Source organism: Microtus ochrogaster, chromosome 10 (genome assembly GCF_000317375.1).
Source record: "Microtus ochrogaster isolate Prairie Vole_2 chromosome 10, MicOch1.0, whole genome shotgun sequence".
Classification (NCBI taxonomy): domain Eukaryota; kingdom Metazoa; phylum Chordata; class Mammalia; order Rodentia; family Cricetidae; genus Microtus; species Microtus ochrogaster.
The window spans coordinates 13214168-13218934 of NC_022016.1; the positions used below are offsets into that span (position 1 = coordinate 13214168).

Here is a 4767-nt window from a genome sequence, read left to right on the forward strand (position 1 = left end):
TTCCAAAGGAGTCTACCAGTAAATGTCCCACCCAGTTGCAACAGGAGATTCCAGCATTTTAGAAATGCCAGTGCTATGAAACAAATACCACAGACAGCAGTAGCTGTGGAGTGGAGCCTCCCTGAACCTAAAAGACAAGCTTCCCATCCTGTTGATGGCAGAGATGGAGAAATGGATCCATTTGGAACCTACAGAATCATGGGAGGGCCCAAGACATCAATCACCAATGTTTTTACATTGTTGGAATTTAGTTTTTCTCTCATTTGATTATGACTATGCAGCGAGTCTCTCCTTCTGGAATAAGAAGGTACAGGACTTATTTTTAATTATACAGGATCCCACAGTTGAGAGACTTTGAACTCTTGAAAACACTTTGAAATTTTACAAAGAACTTTGAATTTTAGAGATACTGTGAATATTTTACAGAAACTTTGGATATCTTAGATTTTTGAATATAGACAGTCTTTGGGTATTTTAGAGAGGCTTTTGACTTTCAGAGAGACTTTGGGTGTTTTAAAGAAAGTGAAATTTTGACTATGTCATTTCATACAAAGACTTTCTACATTCTCCTCCAATGTCTAGCCTAGTGAGTAAATCCTGCCCACAAATTATATTTATTTTGCCTTTGCATTCTCTCTCCCTCTCCCAACATGGCGGCCTCAGCAAAAAAGAAGAATAAGAAGGGGAAGACCATCTCCCTAACAGCCTTTCTAGCTGAGGATGGGGGTACTGGTGGAGGAAGCACCTATGTCCTCAAACCAGTCAGCTGGGCTGATGAAACAGACGACCTGGAAGGAGATGTGTCAACAACTTGGCATAGTAATGATGACGATGTGTATAGGGCACCTCCAATTGACCGTTCCATCCTTCCCACTGCTCCAAGGGCTGCTCGGGAACCCAATATCGACAGGAGCCGTCTTCCCAAACCACCACCCTACACTGCTTTCCTAGGAAACCTGCCCTATGATGTGACAGAAGACTCCATTAAGGAGTTCTTTAGAGGACTAAATATCAGCGCTGTACTCTTACCACGTGAACCCAGCAATCCAGACAGGTTAAAAGGCTTTGGCTATGCAGAATTTGAGGACCTGGATTCTCTGCTCAGTGCTCTGAGTCTCAACGAAGAGTCTCTAGGTAACCGGAGAATTCAACTGGACGTTGCTGATCAAGCACAGGATAAAGACCCGTATGATCGTTCTTTTGGTCGAGACAGAAATCGGGATTCTGACAAAACAGGCACAGACTGGAGTCCTGCTGCAGACAGCTTTGATGACTACCCACTTAGAAGAGGTGATGATAGCTTTGGAGACAAGTATCCAGATCGTTACGATTCAGACCGGTATCGGAATGGATACCGGGACAGGTATCGGGACAGCCCATGTCGAGATATGGATCGCTATGGGGGCCGGGATCTCTATGACGACCAAGGCAGCAGAGATTATGACCGAGGCTATGACTCCAGGATAGGCAGTGGCAGAAGAGCATTTGGCAGTGGGTACCATAGGGATGATGACTACAGAGGAGGTGGAGATCGCTATGAAGACCGATATGACAGAAGGGATGATCGGCCATGGAGCTCCAGGGATGATTACTCTCAGGACGATTATAGGCGTGATGACAGAGGTCCCCCCCAAAGACCCAAACTGAATCTAAAGCCTCGGAGTACTCCTAAGGAATATGATTCCTCTGTTAGCACCTCCCAGTCCAGCCGAGCAGCTTCTATATTTGGAGGGGCAAAACCTGTTGACACAGCTGCTAGAGAAAGATAAGTAGAAGAGAGGCTGCCGAAGGAGCAGGAGAAGTTGCAGCAGCAGCTGGATGAGCCAAAACTAGGCCGCCGGCTGCGGGAGAGACACCCAAGTTGGCGAAGGGAAGAAACTCAGGAAGGGAACGGTCAAGGATAGGAAGTGAGTCATTGCAGACTGGGGCCTCAGCCACATCTGGCAGAAATACACGAATGAAACCCTCAATAAAGAAGAAAACCGTCACTCTCCAACCTCCAAACCTCCTAAACCTGATCAGCTTCTAAAGGTAATGCCAGCCTCTCCACCAAAGGAGAATGTGTGCGTGAAGCAAAGCTCTAATCCTCCTGCTGGATCTCAGAGCTCAGACACAGAGCAGCAGTCCCCTACAAGTGGTGGAGTTAAAGTAGCTCCAGTTCATTCCTCTGAGGACGGACCATTAAGGAAAGATGAAAATTAAGTAGATGGGGTGAGTGTCTTAAGAGGCCAAACTGGGAGCTCCAGTTGCAGTCCTGGAGACGGAGGGAGCAGAGACCACTGGAAGGAGTTGGATAGGAAAGAAGGCAAAAACGATAAAGAATTGAGATCTGCACCTGAGCCGAAGAAACCTGAGGAGAGCCCAGCCTCTACGTTCAGCTCTGCGAGCAAATATGCTGTTCTCTGTGGACAGTAACAATGAGACTGAGGGAGACGACCACACTGAGTAGACCTCCACATGCTGTGCCTTCTTCTAGTCTCCACCCCGGAACACTCAAGGGCAAATCAAACCTCTATCCAGACAAGAAAAAAATAGAACTCACCATCTCCTGGAGACCTTTCTTAACTTTTTTTTTTTTTTTTTTTGGTTTTTCGAGACAGGGTTTCTCTGTGGTTTTGGAGCCTGTCCTGGAACTAGCTCTTGTAGACCAGGCTGGTCTCGAACTCACAGAGATCTGCCTGCCTCTGCCTCCCGAGTGCTGGGATTAAAGGCGTGTGCCACCATCGCCCGGCTCTTAACTTTTTTTTAATGAAATGAAATTGTTTTGCATGCTGCTGCAGCCTTTTAATGTATTGAAGAACTGGAGAATCAACCACGATCGTAGCCCGAGAGATATGGCTACAGCTTTTGAATGGGGAAGTTGTAATGTGTTCTGAGGATACCAAGCGGTTACCTGTGTGGCTAGTGTCTGAGGTTCCATTCAGCAGGAATGTAGTGACAGTCTCAATCGCATAAGTCAGGCAGTAGAGAAAGGCACAAGGAAGAGTGAGATTTCTACCTTTTAATTCTTACCCTGTGATGGCACCTATGAATTCCCCAAACATCATCTGAATAATTTTTCTATCTTTGGAAAGGTAAAAAAAAATATTTATTTTTTCCCACATCCCTGTGAATATATTCCAGTTCCCAAGCCAGTGCCTTGGCCTAATGTGCCATCCATGCCTTGAAGGGGCAGCCTATAGGCTTGCACAAAGCTCCTAAATCCACACACTGACCTAGTCCCATCATTTCCTTCTGTGCTGTAACCAACATCTAGTACACCCTGATCTGCTTAGCTCACATCAATCCAAACGACCATTTGTGTAGCACTTACCATGCCACTCCATACCCAGATTTCCTTTGTCCTTTCTCAGGGTCTAACTTCATGAGTATCCTAAACTTTTCTCCATACTCTACAAGATTTACATCTATACTATCAGCTACTGCTCCATAATCTACTGGATTTAGCCTAGGTTCCATAACCAATATGCATGCCTAGTCTGGCCTTCCCTGCCTACACTGCAGAGGACCTCAAGTCTTAGGTCAATATCCTCTCTACCTTTCTCTCAAACCAAATGACTCATTCACTTTATAACAAATCTTTCTATTCAGAGCTTCTACTCCCACACTCCCAGCTTGGAATAGGAATACTCTGCATACTAGCCCATTCCTTTCTACTTTCCTGACTGATTCTTCCCAAACTATTTCCAACCTCTAGATCCAATACAACCCACATTCTCTTCTCACACTCGATGCTCCGTCCAAAACAAACTTAAAAGTAACCAAAAAATACTGTATGTTCAGATCTCATTGCAGGAATACCAACATGTGAAAGATAAATTCAGTGACTTCTTTCTAAAACTACCAGACCTGTAAAGATGCTTGACATAGATAACTTACATAGATAACTCCATGGCACAAAATTGAAAGATCAATCATAAACCTTTCAGAAGAATTTAAACACTTTAAGGAAGACACAAAAAAATAGCTCAATGAAATCAAAAAGAAAAAAGCTTAAGGTGTACAAATGAGTGATTGATGCACAGGAACACACAAGCAAAAAACTGGTGAAAATGGCAATGACAGTTCAGGACTTGAAATGGAATTCAGTAAAGTGGTAAAAACACTGAAGAGAATTCAAGCAGGAAAAAGGAGAATTAAAAACAAATCAAAAGAAATAAAAATAATAGTTCAACTAGAAAGCAAAAAAGAAAGAAAATAGAAGAGAAACTTGGAAGTACACTTGAATGCATTGGCATAAGAGACCACTATTTAAATATAACCCTAGCAGCACAGACACTGAGAGAAACAATTAATAAATGGGACCTCCTGAAACTGAAAAGCTTCTGTAAAGCAAAGGACATAATCAACAAGACAAAATGACAACCTAAAGAATGGGAAGAGATCTTCACTAACCCCACAAGACAGAGGTCTGATCTCCAAAATATACAAAGAACTCAAGAAATTGGTCACCAAAGAATACATAATCCAATTTAAAAAAAAAATGGAGTACAAACCTAAACAGAGAACTCTCAACAGAGGGATCTAAAATGGCTGAAAGACACTAAAAGGAAATGTTCAACATCCTTAGTCATCAGAGAAATGAAAATCAAAACTCTGAGATTCCATTTTATACCTGTAAGAATGGCCAAGATCAAAAACACTGATGACAACTTATGCTGGAGAGGTTGTGGGGGAAAGGGAACACTTCTGCATTGCTGGTGGGAATGCAAGCTCGTACAGACCCTTTGGATGTATGGGTGGCAATTTCTCAGAAAATTAGGGAAC

At 43.4% G+C, this 4767-nt stretch overlaps 1 pseudogene; it reads left to right on the top strand.

Annotated features, from left to right (window-relative positions):
* The first annotated feature begins 640 nt into the window (after positions 1-640).
* LOC101979098 lies at positions 641-2449 on the top strand (annotated as a pseudogene).
* Positions 2450-4767: the final 2318 nt, after the last annotated feature.